This window comes from Polypterus senegalus, chromosome 4, assembly GCF_016835505.1.
Source record: "Polypterus senegalus isolate Bchr_013 chromosome 4, ASM1683550v1, whole genome shotgun sequence".
In the NCBI taxonomy this organism is placed as follows: domain Eukaryota; kingdom Metazoa; phylum Chordata; class Cladistia; order Polypteriformes; family Polypteridae; genus Polypterus; species Polypterus senegalus.
In genome coordinates this window covers 78,367,506-78,384,702 of record NC_053157.1, presented here as the reverse complement: position 1 = coordinate 78,384,702, position 17,197 = coordinate 78,367,506, and the positions used below count along the sequence as shown (strand labels likewise).

The 17,197-nt window shown below is 40.8% G+C and overlaps 1 pseudogene; it reads right to left on the bottom strand.

The window, feature by feature from the left end:
• Nucleotides 1-1,420: 1,420 nt before the first annotated feature.
• The window catches only part of LOC120528721, a 31,406-nt pseudogene continuing 15,629 nt past the window's right edge, over nt 1,421-17,197 (bottom strand).

Genomic DNA, 17,197 nt, shown 5'->3' with positions numbered 1-17,197 from the left:
GTTTAAACTTTTCCAAATTTAATTTCTTTTTAAACCTGTGAAATTCTTTAGAGAATGTATCTGAATGTCAAAGGTACATTCACTTTGGTTTTTTCTCCATGTAAAATATCTGTTTTTCAGTTTTGACTACATGTTTTATGCTGTGTACATGAAAAGGCTGTCTAGTTTTTTAACAAAAATGTGACAATATTTGAAAGAAGCAGCTCCTTGGAACTCTTGCAGTTTTGTGTCATTAGAAAATCACAGTACCCCTCAGAATTGTTAAAAACGTTCTATTGTTCAATATGGCACCAACACATATTTATTCCTTACACAAAACATATTCCTTAACAATAATATTTCTGCTAGTGGTTCTCTCAAAGACCAATTAATCTGCACAGGGTAATTAAAAATGGCATAATTTCAATGTGATACAAATTACGAACAGAGATTGGTTCTTCCCATTTGAAAAAGGCAACTTAAATCCAACAATGTATTGCAATTGCTTTTCCAGTCTTTATGTGTACATCCTTAGTAGATGAACAACCAGTAACACAGCTTAAAATACATTATTGCTTGCATATTTGCACTCTCTGGGAAAGCAGTTTGGTTCCTGGAAGACTGTAACAGACTTTAGCCTTCCTGCAAGCACAAGCATGTTTTCAAGCCTTGTAACTGCTTATAGAACTATAAATGGTGTACACGTTTACTATTATGAAGGTATGACATACTGTAGTTTGTTTTTTTTTTTTATATTTTATTTAAGAAGCATCACTTTCATTAATTAGGAAAAATAATTCAATTCTTTTTGCACTTAGTTACTCTAGTACTTCAAAAATAAATTAACAAAAATGTTGAAATATGAGTGATAACACAATCAAATATTATGCAACAATAATGAAACAATTTGGCTAATGTTGAATTATATAATCAAAATAATTTTATGTTCCTTTTCCTGTATATAAAAGTTAACATAACACATTAAAGACAGCAAAAAACTAAACATTTTAAATTCATCTTGGGGACTAATAAAGCAAAGCATCTTTCATATTATACTGTAATTACTAATGGTATCCGCAGTGTTTTTTTGCAATTAATGGTATCTAATTATTTTAACAGAAGAACTGAAATTCTTGAAGATGGTGTATATTTCAAACATGTGCATATTACTTGTGTACATAATGGATTGAGTTGTTTTCTAAGCATTCAGAGCCGATTCTTTTGACATTAACTGGCACAGCTCTTTACAGACCATGGTACAGTGTTTGTGCACAGTTCTAAAAATGTCATACTGATGGACCATATGTCTGAATGTACTGAGCAAAGATGATAAATTAGCAGACATTCAGGAGTGTGTAAATAGCAGTACTACCGAGAGTTCTACTTAAAAGGCCAGATGTTTGGCTCCGATGCCTTAACGAAACTGAGTCATAAACATTGGCTAAACATAGGCCTTTTGGCTGCTCCCGTCAATCTAGAAGACAAAAATACACAAATAAAAATGAGTTTACTTAATGAAAAAGAAATGATCAGCCAGGGATGTTTTTTACCTAAACAGAATAAAAGTTTACAATGTTTTTTGCACAAAGTAAATATAGGCTTAGTCTTCAAAATGTTAAAATTACTAACTGATGTAGAAGAATGGCCCAAAATCACATAAAGAATGTCTAAATGTGACATAAATGGGCCCCATTTATTTGACAAAAGAGGTATCATACTGAAACCATACTAACCCTGTAACTCTTTTTGGGGGGCGGGATTTTCAAATTTAAAAACTATAAACATACAAGGTTGTTTGCAGGCTTCAGGCTCTGGTGTATTACATTCTTGAAATGGATGTATTCCATAGCCATTGCCACATCAAGTTTTTCTTCAGCTTCTAGCTACAACATGAGAAATAATTTGTAAAATCAACCTGAAATATCCAAGTATTATTCAATGCATCAAAGTCGAAAAATTATCCTAAAAAGTTGAAACTTCTAATTTCCAGGTATATTTATATTAATTTCTCTGAAATCTATATTATTATACACAATAAAATCACCACTGTTAAATTAACACTAATAAAAGGCAAAGCCCTGACTGACTCACTCATCACTAATTCTCCAACTTCCCGTGTAGGTAGAAGGCTGAAATTTGGCAGGCTCATTCCTTACAACTTACTTACAAAAGTTGAGCAGGTTTTATTTAGAAATTCTATGCGCAACGGTCATAACTGAATCCAAATTACATACATATATACAGCCACAGCCTGCAGCTCGGTCGCCGTGGTAGGCAGAGTTGCGTCCCCCATCACCATACCTCCCACGAAGTTGGCTGCCTGCCTATATTGCGTCCCCCATACTCACGCCTCCCACGTAATTGAGTGCCTGTCCATATAAGGCCGTCCATGAACAGCAATCCAATAGAGACGCTGCCGCTAAATATTCACAGGCAAATCAAAAAGTTAATACTGGAAATGCCTGTTAAACATCTTAGATTCACAAGTAGTGATTTGGGTGATGAGATGTCCATCGAGGTGATCACTGTAATATTTATATGTGTAATATTGAAATGTATTATTATCAGGCATGGTTTAGGCACCTATGTCATCAGGAAGGCACCAGAAAAGAGGACCTCAAGGTTACTATTATGGAAGTTAATTTAGAGCATGGATGCTGTGCTTGTAAGAGCTGTAATAAATAAAGTTCCCCTGCATACTTTAAAAGAAAGTCTCGCCATCATTTCATTTTTCACAATTTGTGAAAACAAGACAGGTGTAAGAATAGAGGACAGTCATGGATTTTGTTGGAGTTCCCTCGCCACAAATTGACTGAGATTCTCTTAACCTGCCGGGAGAATGGAAAAAGTTTCGACAGCACATGGAGCTGATGTTTTCTGGCCCGCTAAAAGGCAAAGATGAGAGTGAGAAATGCAGCTACCTGCTCCTGTGGACTGGGGAAAAAGGAAGAGACATTTTTAACACATGGACTCTCACCCAGGAGGAAGCCAAGGTACTGAAAACTTATTATGACTGTTTTGAGGCACTTGTCATGCCTAAGACGAAAACGATATTCGCGAGATACAAGCTTAATGAGAAGACGCAGGGTATAAACAAGACTTTTGATCACTTTGTAACAGAGTTAAGATTACTGGTGAAGGACTGTGCTTATGCAAATAAAGATGAGATGGTCAGGGATAGAATAGTGTTTGTTACAAACTCAGCGAAAGTGCGAGAGAAACTTAAGTGCCAGGTCTGAGCTAACATTAAATAAAGCTGTGGACATCGCAAGATTGCACGAGATAGCACAAGCACAGCTGAGAACCTTTGATGCATGAACTCCGAGCACCTCACGTGAACTGACTGTGAACACAGTACGCAGACAACAAGCAAGAGCTCCAAAGAGCGCTGAACAAAAAACGTATTGCACAATTGAGAAGGCAGCAAAAGAATATGAAGCGAGTGATGCATACAAGCATATTCATAAGTGCAGCTACTGCGGAAACAAAGCACACAGTGGAAAAAGTCAATGTCCAGCTAAAGGAAGACAGTGTAAAAAATGTGGTAAATTGAACCACTTCGCTAAAGTTTGCAGGACTGGGAAAGGTAAACCCATGCATGCAGTGTGTGATGTTTCAGATAAAGAGGAAGATAAGCTGTTTATTGATGCAGTAAGAAAGGAACAACCCTCTGAAGCTGAACAAGCCTTTGTAGACATATCAATAGGAAAGCAAGGTGTAAAGCTTAAGTTTAAATTAAGTTCATAGACATGCTGCCGCCAAATATTCGCAGGCAAATCCACAACTTAATACCGGGAATGCCTGTTAAACATCTTAGATTCACAAGTAGCGATTTGGGTAGTGAACACTTCGATGAATGAAACCTGTTTTCTTTACAATGGTTGACAAACACGGAATGTAACTTCAACACAACACATCCTCCAAATACGAACCTGATTGAACAAAATAATGATAATCAAATCCTTGACAGCAACACATATAACAGTCACAAAACAATTACATTGACAATCATGTTATGTTATTTTTAAAATGTTTCCTTTTCTTTTTTAATGACTTCTTTAACACATTACTTCTCCGCTGCAAAGTGTGGGTATTTTGCTAGTAACTGCATATAAGGGTTGTGAAGGACAGCCGGGTCGCCCCTGCTGCTTATGTTCCAGGGGAGCCACCATGGGCAGTCCAGTACCTCCCCCGGGACGCTTGGTGGCAGCCTCCATGGCTGACGGTGATTCCCCAACCACCCGCAGGGCTCCATGGAAGATGGAGTCCTCCACAGCCTGGTTGGGGGCTCGGATGGACGCTAGGGGGAGCTGCATTGACTTGGCAGCCTGGCTGGATAAATCTTCAGCACCACCCGGAAGTGCAATTAGGACCAGGTGGTCAAGCACCTGGAACACTTCCGGGTGGGTTATAAAAAGGGCCAGCCACCACCACTCGAGGAGCCAGGGTCGGGAGGAGGAGGAGGACTAAGCTTGAGGAGGAGTGCTGGAAGAAGAGAAGAAGGATTGTTGGTTGTGTTTATTGTGCTTTGAGACTGTGTTTGGGCTGTGTGGCACAGGGAAGACGTGTCCCACAGCTGAAGAAAAATAAATGTCTTTGTGTTTTTATACGTGCCTCCGTGTCTTTCTGTGTCGGGTCAGGCGCCTATATAGCGCCTTTGTTACAGGGTGCATACTTTCCATATATGCAATTTAAAAGGTTGTCTTAACACTATTAGAATTCATTTAACACTGTTAGTGTTTCACAAAAACTGCAAGTAAAACTTTCCAGCTTAAGCATTAAACAACAGTTCTTTAAATTTGAGGTTCTCATGGAGCTACTTTAAAAGCACATAAAGTGATAACTACACGAACAAGACAATAAAACAATTTAAATTGTCTGAGAAAGTAGAATGTTTCTTGAATATTAAATGCCAAGATTTTTATTGCGGATGCAAAATGTAACTGTTTACAAAGATATCTTGAATGGTCTCAAGGAAGAATTTGACAGAAATAATAAACATAATTATTCTTTAAGAATCAATGTTTTATTTTTCTTTTTAATTGAGTACTAGTACATTAATATTAACTTGTATGAACAGTAAAAAGGATTTTTTTTCAAACGATGCATAGTGGTAACATAAAAACTTTAGAATGGTCCAGAAAAAAAAAAATTACTAACACTATCTTTTTTACTCACATTTTCAAATAGAAACTTTGCTAATTTTTGAAAACTGAATTTAAAAGGTAAAACTGTGAAGTACAATGTGAGAACTTGCTCCACGAATATACTTGTTTGCTATGAAAATACATTGATATTTTTTGGTAGCACCCACAAATCTGACAATATTTGGATAAAGACTTCTACAGATATTCAAATTAAATGTTTGTTACAGCATACTAACATTAAACATACCTATATATAAAATGTTCATCCACAGTTCTCATTCAGAATAAATCATTTACAACACATTGTAATGTAAATATCCTTATAAAAGCCAATCATGTTTCTTTGTCTTTAAAATAAGCCTTCAGAAAAAGTTTTATTTTTCATTCAGTAGTTTAATGTTCAGAGTTTTCATAAGTCAACAATAAACTGAACATATTAAAACTATCAAGTTTCAGTACAAAAAGCTTAAAAGGGAAACTGAACTTACAAATATAAAGGAATCCAATGCAAAAAGTCATTACTGTCACCAACAGGAAATCTTTTTTACTGGTGCTGATGTTCCCTGGTATGAACCAAAGTGCACAGTGTCTACCAAAGTCCACAGACATCTACTAAAACAGACGGCCTACTAGTAGTTTGGGACTGGCCTGGACAGAGGGTATAATAAAAGAGGCACAAGAGAGGCAGATGTACAAAAAAGGTAGATTTTTATTCCAGAAGAGCTTAAAAAATATTTAAGTTCTTGGTGTAAATATTTACAGGGGAAAAGTGTATGATACACTAAATGACAAAAAATACAGTCTAGAGTTAAAACAATTCTTACTGAGAAAATGAAAAAAAGAGAAATAAAGATATAGTAAGAAAAACAAAATGAAACAAAGGCTCTTACCTTGATATTTATTCAGTTCCCTAAAAGGGTATTAGCAGCCTTAAAGAAAACAAAAACAACAAAAACCTGACAATGCTTCAGTCTATTCCATAAATGCAACTCCTCAAAAAAAAATCGGTTCACACGAGCCTCAAGCTGCTCCTTAACAGCAACCAACTGCTCGGCCACAAGACCCCTCAATGTCTGTTGCATCTCGCACATGCTAACCCTGTCACCTGAATCTCCATGATCGATAAGAAAAAAAACTTCACCTCCTGTAGCCACAACTGTACTTATAAAGACAACTCCCATACAGAATGCATACACACAGGGAGACACCATTTCGGTCCTGTAGGGAGAATTGCACACCTCAAACAGAAATCAAATTGTCAACAAACAAAATAAACATAATTGATCACTAACTAACATAACAAAACATAATTTCACCTAACCTCAAGGTTACTAAGAAAACAAAAAAGAAAAATGCTACAGTGTACATCCACTGCTAAACAAAATGTACTCCCCCTGAGGCTGTCTTTCTCGATTCTCAGACATCCAGACTGTACTTAGCCTCGCCTCCAACTTTAAAACACCAGCCGGTAAACACTGAATAGTATACACGAGGCCCATAGCCGAAACTAACGGCAGAACATCTGATAAATACAGAAACAACCTACCATTAAGTCCAAAACTTTGTTAAATATATATATATACATATATATATATATATATATATATATAGTCACGCACGCGCGAGTAGGAGACCACGGACGGATTTTAACACACCTGGGAAGACATTCGCCGGCAGGGAATGGCGGGTACTAACTTTCTCCCTGTGCTTTCTTGCAGAAAAAAAGACGCTCCGCCGCCATAAGCCGGCTTTGCCCGCAGTAATGTTACTTCCGCCCTTCCTCCACCATCTTGTCCTGACGTCATCGATCCCAGCATCCCTCACGGTTCCTTCCCAACATTCCTCCACTTCCGCTCCTCCCTCATAAAATGGCCGCCGACGCCATGTTTCGGCATCGCGCATATGAACTGTTTAGTTTATATTTTGACCTGCTTTTTCTTTTGATTTATTGTGGATCGTCTACAATATACGGGGCCGGAAAACCCCTAACCTTTGTGCTGTCTCCTCTTGAGATTATTACATTGGCGTAGCCGGCAGGATAGAAGAAGATCCCCAGAGATGACAGAGGGACAGGACCTGAATACCGTGCTGCAGGGGATGAATGCCCAACTCCAAGCCCTGCAGCAAGCGCAAGCCGCTACCACCCAGAAGTTGGAGGCTACGAAGGCCAGGCTGGCAGAGGCCCAACAAGTAAGGCCAGACCCGCCCAGACCAACGCCTCCCCCTTTGGTACCTATGACCGATGCAGACGACGTTGAGTCGTATTTGGGCATTTTTGAACGGACGGCCACCCGGAACGAGTGGCAGCGGTCCGAGTGGGCGCCCATTCTGGCGCCTTACCTGAAGGGGCCCGCCAGCGGCCTATTATGACCTTCCCGAGGAGGAGGCCGCAAACTACGACCTCCTCAAACCGGAGATCCTGGCCCGCTACGGCATTACGCCGGGCCAGCAGGCGGCAGAATGGCGGAACTGGCAGTTCAACCCCGAACAACTGCCTGTGCCCAGGCTTTCGAGTTCTGAGGCAAGATGGGGCGCTGGCTACGGCCAGAGGGGCCCCAGGCCCGGAGAGTCGTGGAGCAGGTGGCCTGTGAGGGCCTGGTGAACGCCATGCCCAGTTCCCTCGCCCAGCAGGTCCGGCGACATCCTTATAAGGATATGCCGGGTCTCCTGGAAGTCCTGGTGCGTCAGCTTGCGGTTCTCCAAGTCGGGGAGGCAGAAAAGTCTGCTCGTGGGAACCGACAGGGACGGGCGGCCAACCCCGAGCCCCCTCGACGCGCTGTGGAAGCGCCGCCTAGGCCTAGAGAAAAGCCGGCCTCTCCGCGCTGTTACAAGTGCGGCGAGACCGGCCATCTGCTGCCAGCCTGTCCCCTGAACACCGCGACCGAGCCGATGGACTGCACTTGGGCATCTACGGAGAGGTACTGTACCCCGTCGCATCCCTTGGCGAGTCCGAACACGGGAGTGGTGTTATTGAATGGGCACGCGGTGGTGGCTTTGTTTAATTCCGGCAGCAAAATTACCATTGTGGCTCGCCATTATGTGTTACTGCGACAGTGGCTGAAACAACACCTACAAGACACTTGTGTGCATGGAGGGACCAAGTCATATCGTTCTGCACAATGTTATATCACCTGGAAGGGGGAGTTAACTAAATTGTTGGTCGCTGTGTTGCCCGAACCCCCCATCCGGTGATTTTAGAACATGACTGGTCAGAGAAAAATTGCGGTAAGACACACACTGCTCCCGGGGCCTTGTTGGATCTGGTCATGAGGGGGCAAGGCGCCCCTCCCGCAGTCTCCACGCCGGGCTCTGGGACAGGCCCTCGTGGCGCTGGTGCCTCGGGGGACGTTTCCACAATGACGGACTCTGACCCGGAAGATTCCGCCGGGGAAGGGACTAGCCAGGGAACTCTTCCGGGGTTCAGGCCACAGGACCCTCTGGGTAGCTTGGATCACCAATTTCGGTCCATGCCGGCCTCATTTAAGAGGGAATGATGATTCCCTGTGGTTTGCCCGGAATGCGGTAGTTCTGCCTAATAGCTCACAAGCCGACGATTCCACACCACGCAAACCCTTCTTTGTGCTGGAAAATGATCTGCTTCCAGCGGGAGGTATGCGAATTAGCTCATGCTCACCTCCTTGGCGCCCATCTCAGGGCCGAAAAGACCTTGGAGAGGATCAAGCTCCGTTTTTACTGGCCTGGGATTAACGAGGAGGTCCGGCGCTTCTGTCAATCCTGTCCGGAGTGTCACACCCGCCAGATTCCCAGGAGGGACCGTGCTCCTCTCGTCCCTATACCCCTGATCGACATCCCCTTCGACAGAATAGGGGTCGACTTAGTAGGACCCTTGGAGCCCCCAAGCCGTGGCTATAAATATATATATTGGTTATGGTGGATTACGCCACCCGATACCCAGAGGCGGTTCCCCTGCGCTCCGCTAACACAAAAAGCATCACACGGGAATTAGTTAATTTGTTCTCCAGAGTGGGTATACCCAAAGAAGTCCTCACGTACCAGGGGCCTCATGTATAAACGGTGCGTACACACAGAAATGTTGCGTAAGAACTTTTCCACGTTCAAATCGCGATGTATAAAACCTACACTTGGCGTAAAGCCACGCACTTTTCCACGGTACCTCATGCCTTGTCGTACACAAGTTCTCCGCTCGGTTTTGCAAACTGGCGGCACCCAGCGTCAAAGCAATGGTACTGTTCTTGTGTGATTACTCATTATTTTCATGACGCGGCTTTATAAATACACAGAAACTAACCGCATATTGTTTATTAGTGTAATGCATCTGATTGTAATTAACTCGTAACAATATAATGGTCCAGGGAACAGCCATAGTATTCCAAATACCATAACTGCTTTAGCGTTGTAACTCTCACTTCTTCTTCTTCTTCTTCTTCTTCTTCTTTCAGCTCCTCCCGTTAGGAGTTGCCACAGCGGATCATCTTTTTCAATATTACTCACACTGCACGACTCGGAGTATTTATATCACTGTATCTGAGTGTGAATCACAGCAGCAGCTGATCGGAAAGAGAATTATCGGTATACAGCTTTAAGGACACACTGTCTCAGCCACTGCAAAATGTTTTAAAGCCTTTCCTGTACAGACCTCGCGGTTCAGAAACAGTTTAATCCCAAGAACTTTAAATGCACTCAATCAATTGCTCCTTGTAGAACGGTTTGTACTTATAAGTACAATCACCCCACTGTAAACTTGCACTACAGTTATAATATCTCACAACCTGGGCCACTTTATAAAGCGTATTTACATATGATGACGATATCATTTTTAAGGTGAAATGCAGCAAAATATGTTTGTTAAATTATACACATAAAACTTTAACTTCATTTAAATAATCTATATTCTTCACTGGGAGTGTCGTGAAGGATAGAATAATTAAACATGTACTACGAAGATATTTCAATGTTCTTTAAACGTTTTGAAGAATCGGCGCTAAGCTTACAGATGGCTTAACTTCTATTACAGAGCTGATTGTGTGGCGATCGGTTACTTGGGGAAAGAAAAGCAAGGACTCTTGGGGCGCCACGCCAATATATATTGAATATAAAACAGAAAGAGAAAATAACAACACAGCTAAAAACGCAGCGACAAATTTCGACAAAAGATAAATGCTTGTCATGAGCATGAGGCTCATGAAACACATGTTTAATAATGTGCTTTAGCTCCTATCATCATGAAAATGACATCACGTATACATCTCAGTATTTTAGTTATTCAGAGAGCTGTAATATCACAAATGTAATGGACTCTGTGTCCAGTTGGAGGAAGAGAGCCAGTTTAAGAAGCAAGTAGTGATTCACACACATAGATCACATACAGTAGAAGATCAAATACAAAACAAAGCATTTAACGTGCTACTTTAATTACGATGTAATTTTGAGAAACTGGTTAATTAAACGATTTTAAGATGAAGTTTATGATGTTCTACTAAATGACAAAATATACTACGTAATTAAAGTGGAAAATTCGAGAATAAAGTTGACATTTCGTGCTTTTTCCCCACCGTGTGCCTTTTTTCTCTGTACTCTAATAAGCTTTCATATGACACTCAGACAGTGGGCTTACAACTCTTCTTTTCACGGCAACTTTGATATGTGACTTCTTTTTTATTTCCGGCACTGTGCGATTTTGTGAATGTGAGCTTTCAAGTTTCTCCAACACGCTATGTCACTCGATCAACTTCATTTTGTTGATTATACCACGGTTTATTTGAACAAATAGTATGTTTTTCCTTTGCCTCCACTTGGTATTCGCTGAAATTCTTATATTTTCCCCGTGCTTTTCCCATTGTCTTTTCACAGAAGGCTGCGCTTAAGGGCGATTTATATTGATTTGCATATTCAAATAGGCGTAATTCTGGGAGGATTTGGGGCGTTACAAAATGCGCATGCACGAGCGTTAGTTTTCACGCTGATCGGGATTTATGTAGCGGAAGAACGTGGAAGTTGGAGTACGCACAGATTCCTGCATCTGGATTTTTCTGTGCGTAAGCACATTTCGGCTTTTGTGCTTACGCCATGTTATAGTGCGAGTTCTACGCACGGCATTATACATGAGGCCCCAGGGTACACCTTTTACCACGGATACGTTCAGGGAAGTGGCCAGATTACTCAGAATAAAGCACCTGAAAGCGTCTGTCTATCAACCTCAGACAGACGGTTTGGTAGAGAGGTTTAACCAGACGCTTAAGCAGATGCTCCGCAAAGTAGTCAGCACGGACGGTAGGAACTGGGATCAGCTTTTTGCCTACCGGGAGATACCTCAGGCCTCTACGGGCTTCTCCCCTTTGAGTTGTTGTATGGGCGACAACCCCGAGGCATTTTGGATATACTAAAAGAGGGCTGGGAAGCCGAGGCCCTACCCTCCTCTAACATATTGGAGTATGTGGCGCAACTGCGTGACAGGCTCACCAAAATCAGACCCCTCCTAAAGGACCACGTGACTCGTGCGCAGGCAGCGCAGGCCCGGTGTTACAACCGCAACTCCGTCCTTCGGGAGTTCCGCCCGGGGGACCGAGTTATGGTTCTCTATCCTACCTCCCACTCCACTCCCACTCGCTCACTGGCAAGGGCCATACGAGGTTAAGGAGCGAAAAGGACTGGTCGACTATTTGGTGAAACAACCCAATCATCGACCAACTGAGAGGATCTATCATGTAAACCTGTTGAAACCCTGGAAAGATCGGGAGGAGCTTCCCGACGCCCCTAGGTCTCTCTCCCTTTTCTCATGCACGACTGCCCTTAACCTCGGTGATGAGCTAAACCCCAAACAACGACAGGAGTTAATGTATGTGTTCTGAGCCATCCCCGAAGTAGTGAGCGAGTCGCCTGGCTGGACCTCGCTGATTGCTCACGACATAGTCACAGACCCCGGCGTAATCGTCCAGGAGAGGCCCTATAGACTCCCGGAGGCAAAACGTGCTGAAGTGGAATTAGAGGTGCAACGAATGTTAGATATGGGCATTATTGAGGAGAGCCATAGCCCTTGGTCCAGCCCTATCGTCCTTGTGTCCAAGCCAGACGGCTCCTGGAGATTTTGTAACGACTTTACACGTCTGAACCAGGTCTCCAAATTCGATGCCTACCCGATGCCCCGCATTGATGACCTCCTTGAGCGGCTGGGTACGGCTCGATACTTGACTACGCTTGATATGACGAAGGGGTATTGGCAAATTCCCTTAATGGCATCCACAAAAGAAAAAACGGCCTTTAGCACCCCTAGTGGAAACTGGCAATACAAGGTCCTCCCATTTGGGCTGCACGGGGCCCCTGCAACCTTTCAACGTCTGGTGGATAGAGTACTGAAACCCCACCAGTCCTATAGTGCCGCCTACCTGGATGACGTCGTCATCTATTCCGGCACCTGGGAAGAACATCTATTGCAGGTCTCTACTGTCCTCACGACACTAGCTAAAGCCGGCCTCCACATAAATCCTCGAAAGTGTTTTTTTGGCTTGAAGGAGGCCAAGTATTTAGGCAACCTTGTGGGACGAGGACAGGTGAGACCCCAGTGTTCAAAAATTAAAGACATCTTGGAATGGCCCCATCCGAATACCAAGAGGCAGGTGCAAGCTTTCTTGGGGTTAGCGGGGTACTACCGCCGGTTCGTGCCCCGTTGCTCCGAAAGGGCCGCACCCTTGACCAATTTAACAAAGAATAGCCTTATACGTGGTGTGGAATGACAAGGCGGAACACGCATTCAGTGACCTAAAGAAGGCCCTTACATCAACACCTGTATTAAGGACGCCCGATTTTGGGCTCCCTTTTATTCTCCAGACCGACACTTCGGACACAGGCCTAGGTGCCGTGTTGAGCCAAAGCGTCGACGGTGTCGAACACCCCGTGATGTACCTCAGCCGGAAACTGATGGACCGGGAGACCCGGTACGCGGCAGTGGAGAGGGAGGCCTTGGCCATAAAGTGGGCGGTGACCCATCTCCGTTATTACTTGCTGGGTCGTGAATTCACTCTGATGACTGATCACGCTGCACTTCAGTGGATGTCCCTACATAAAGAGTCGAATCCGCGGGTCACCAGGTGGTTTCTGGATTTACAGCCGTATAAGTTCACCGTCACTTATCGTCGGGGCACCCTTCAGGCCAATGCTGATGCCCTCTCTCGTATCCATGACCTCTCGGTTAGGTCCGCCCGACCTGACGGTCTTAGGCTAAGGGGGGGATCATGTCACGCACGCACGAGTAGGAGAACGTGGACGGATTTTAACACACCTGGGAAGACATTCGCTGGCAGGGAATGGTGGGGTACTAACTTTCTCCCTGTGCTTTCTTGCAGAAAAAAAGACGCTCCGCCGCCATAAGCCGGCTTTGCCCGCAGTACGTTACTTCCGCCCTTCCTCCCCTATCTTGTCCTGGCGTCATCGATCCCAGCATCCCTCACGGTTCCTTCCCAGCATTCCTCCACTTCCAGCTCCTCCCTCATAAAATGGCCGCCGACGCCATGTTTCGCCGTCGCGCATATGAACTGTTTAGTTTATATTTTGACCTGATTTTTCTTTTTGATTTATTGTGGATCGTCTACAATATACGGGGCCGGAAAACCCCAAACCTTTGTGCTGTCTCCTCTTGAGATTATTACAATATATATATATATTTAAAAATCTGGTTAGTTATTTATTGCTGCTTGCTTTAATGCTTAATGAGTGTCTGGCTGCTGTCTGTCTGGTTGCACTGCGCTGCACTGGCTTCCAGGTGAGGCTATAGCGTTACACAGAGTTCCAAATGACCATAAACCCATAGTCAAATCAGCATTGAATTTGATTTGTCCGTCATCAACAGATGGAACTTGTGGCATGTACACTTGTGAGGGAAATGAAATAAAACAAAAATAATACAGTTGAGGTAAAAAATAATTAATATACAAACAACTAAAAGAATAAGTTAATAAAATTAAATGATGCAGCAAAAATCTTACAAAACAATCATCGTTTTTTGCAAGATACAAAAGTATTGCTTTTTTACTACGCCTGTGTTACAATATACCTGGAAGAACTGCATGATGAAGAGGTCTGTGAACATCAGAATTTAATGAACCATTTTCTACATTTTCAAAAATCGATAGTAAACATTTTTTACTAGTATGGAATTTTTAGTTAGTGTATAATCTTTACAAATTATTCAGTATATACTTAAATGAAGTCGTAACAATGAATAATTAAAACATAAGAAAAAAGGACTGAATGGAACTAAACTAAAGGGTTAATTAAACATGGCTTAATGCTTCAGCACGTTAGGTCTGCCTCATCTTAGAGATTAGCCACCAATGTAATTACTAAAGTAAAAATGAAGCAAATGAGTATTGAACACCCCCTAAAAAAGTAAGAAAAAACTAATGAGAAAGCCTAAACATCCCTATTATGAGGCAGTAATAGCATCATTTAAAAATCCATAAGACATCACTATTAACGAAGCAATGTCTAAAATAATAGAAGGATCTACATGTATACGAAGTTACTGGTGGCTGTAGTTGTTTGGTTAAGATGACAGAATTCTGCATATTATGAGTCAGATGACGTGATGTATTAGATAAGGTTATGTTAAGTATAAGTAAAGTATAAAAGAGAATGAATTGTTTAATTAAGTGCTCACTCAATGGACTGAGACATTTGTGCATATCTATGTGCAAATAAAGAATTTTTCTGCATTCTTATGTGGTCTCCATGAATGACTACTTTTCCACAACACTGGATGACACCATCAGCTGACAAAAAGTTACAAACAACAACAATGTACAGTACTTTCATTTAACAATGTTTTTTCTAATGCAGTAAAACAAGGGCATAAAAAAACAATATATTTCAATCTTACATTTAAGGAAAAGCTTCCTGAAAGTTGTGCTATAAAGCAAAATTCAAAAATATCAAATAAAACTTCAAAAAAGAAACAAATTAATAAATAATATAGGTTTATATGAAATTAAATGTAAAAATGTTAAATTATTTTAAGTTATCTATCATGGGTTTTCTCTAAAGGAAAGCAAAACGCAATCATCACTTAAAATGTGCATGATGTTCTCTGATTTCTCGGCTTAGATGAGGTTCAGGTGCTGCTCTGTTATAATTAAACTTTAAAGAAGTCCAAAACAGTATATATATATATATATATATATATATATATATATATATATATATATATATATATATATATATATATATATATATATATATATATTTCAGCAGCAAAATAACTATAGTAAATTTTAAAATCAAACACTGTTCTTCCCTATAATAAGATAAAAATTTAAAGGATTCTTGGTAAACTGGAATAAACCAACTCATTTGGTAGAAGCAGAAATCGATAGTTAAAGTATTTAGAAATACTCACTAAACAAACAAGCATGATGGACTGAGAGGTCTCTTCTTGTTTGCAAATTTTTTATTTTCTTAAAAATATTCTATACCTTTTTTTAAATACTAACCTTAGAACTGTGGGGAATTTTCGTCAAACAGCCTGTACAGTATTAAGGATATGTCACAGTGACAAATAAGTCTAAGAAAATACACGTATACAATTTTACATTTAACAAACCTGACGTTTCCAGCAAAATTGGACTATTCTGTTAAAATTGTTTTAATTTTTTATTAATATGATAATTTCATACTTCTCTATTTAAAATCAAATTCTACAAATGTTTTACTATAATACTTCTGTAAATGTATGTCTGTACCATTGCTGCATTATCTACCAACATGAGTTTGGATGTGTTCTTTTTACCTCTTAGATGCCAAAGAAAGCCGTCCAACACATATCACATCATCTAAGGAGAAAACAAAAATGATTAAAAATGCCATATTCAACTTCCATCTGAATGTTGCTATTTCATGGTATGTTTCACTTGTCAAGATCTTGATCATAAAAAATAAAAAACCACTTGATTTTTGCAAAATAAGTCTGGTTATTTAATTCACAGCAACATACACCACTCATCATCAAGCAATATTTATTTGCACAGCAAAATTACTAGTGTTATATATAACTTATAATGTCAAAGCTGCACTTAAAATGTATATTTAGAAACCATGGACCAAAAATAGATGCTTAAAGTGTTAATTTACTTCTGTCAATTTTGGTGTTTAGGTAACACTAACTGTGCTCATGTTTATATTACTTTTTCAAGTATATGGCAATAAGTTCAGTACATAATACAGTTCAGACTATTAAAACACATACCTAAATCTCTATGACCAACATATATATCTGGAATTTAATTTATTGATAAATGCTCCTTCTCAAAATCTGATTTGGGCCATCTTGGTCCATTCACATTACACAGTGTTTAGTGGGCTTCATTTCTTTTGTCATCATTTCCACAGCATTTCTTTGTCTTTCTCTATTGTGTCACCATAACCAATCGATGGTTTCATTAAAAAATATTCCAGTATTATCTATAGTATTTTCCTATTTTATCTTCGTTCTAGGTCTCCACTCTACTGCCATCACCTTCACCTTAAACAAAAATTGTGTTTTTGCATCTAACATTGAATTTACGAAAAGGTACTAACTGTGAATTAATTTGCATAAAACAGAAAATGCATGATTAAGACAGGTAGTGTGGCATAGTAGTTAAGGCTTTAGACTTCAAACCCAGAGGTTTTGGGTTTAAATCCTGGTTTTGATACTGTGTGACCACAAGCAAGTGACTTCACCTGCCTGTGCTCCAATTGGAATAAAACAAAAGAAATGTAACTAATTGTACTTCAAATATTGCAAGTAAGCCAGATTGGTAAACATGTATTATACATATGGGAACTATTAATTTCTTTTCAGTTCTTAAAGTAATTTATAGCAAACCTTTATAACCAGCCAAAAGAAGAAAAATACAGCGCAAACTGTTTCTTCTTCACTGATGTTCTAGAAAGTTGATTCTGTTCATCTGGACATAGTTTTTTTTCTGATACGTTTCATCACTTACCCAAGTGACTTTCTCAGTCTCAGTTGACTGCAGGTTTCTCCAGCCTTATAAACAGTACCTTGGCCTAATGACCATTGACTAACAATGGGCAGAGTGATCAATGATATGCAAATT